The following is a 422-nucleotide window of genomic DNA, read 5'->3' as shown; positions in this document are numbered from 1 at the left end:
AACGGTTGGACTCGATGATCTTAAAGGTCTCTGCCAAGCAGATGATTCTGTGATTCTGTGATTTTTGTGCCCGGCTTCTCTGAGCATTCATGACTACAAGAACAGGCTGGTGAGTAAGGGCGGAGTTGCATTCTGATTGCTCTCACAGATTGTCTCCCCAGGGTTTTTTTAGTAGTTGTAAATGGCAACAGAAGAAATACTTCTTCACAAATGCAGAACCATTTTACAATTTCTTAGTGTCACACTAACTCACTACCATCATTCAGCACTTTCTAGGGGAGTTAACCTCAACCCACTGCTCTGGTGTCCAGACCCTTCCATAAATGAAAAAAATGCATCTTGCCCTTCCCAAAAGTAACCCTGATTTTTGCCCAGCCCTAACTGTGATGAAGTTCCACTGCCAAGGGGATAATTTCGGTACC

Source organism: Buceros rhinoceros, unplaced genomic scaffold (assembly GCF_000710305.1).
Source record: "Buceros rhinoceros silvestris isolate BGI_N320 unplaced genomic scaffold, ASM71030v1 scaffold2700, whole genome shotgun sequence".
In the NCBI taxonomy this organism is placed as follows: Eukaryota; Metazoa; Chordata; class Aves; order Bucerotiformes; family Bucerotidae; genus Buceros; species Buceros rhinoceros.
Note: the sequence above shows the minus strand (reverse complement) of the source record.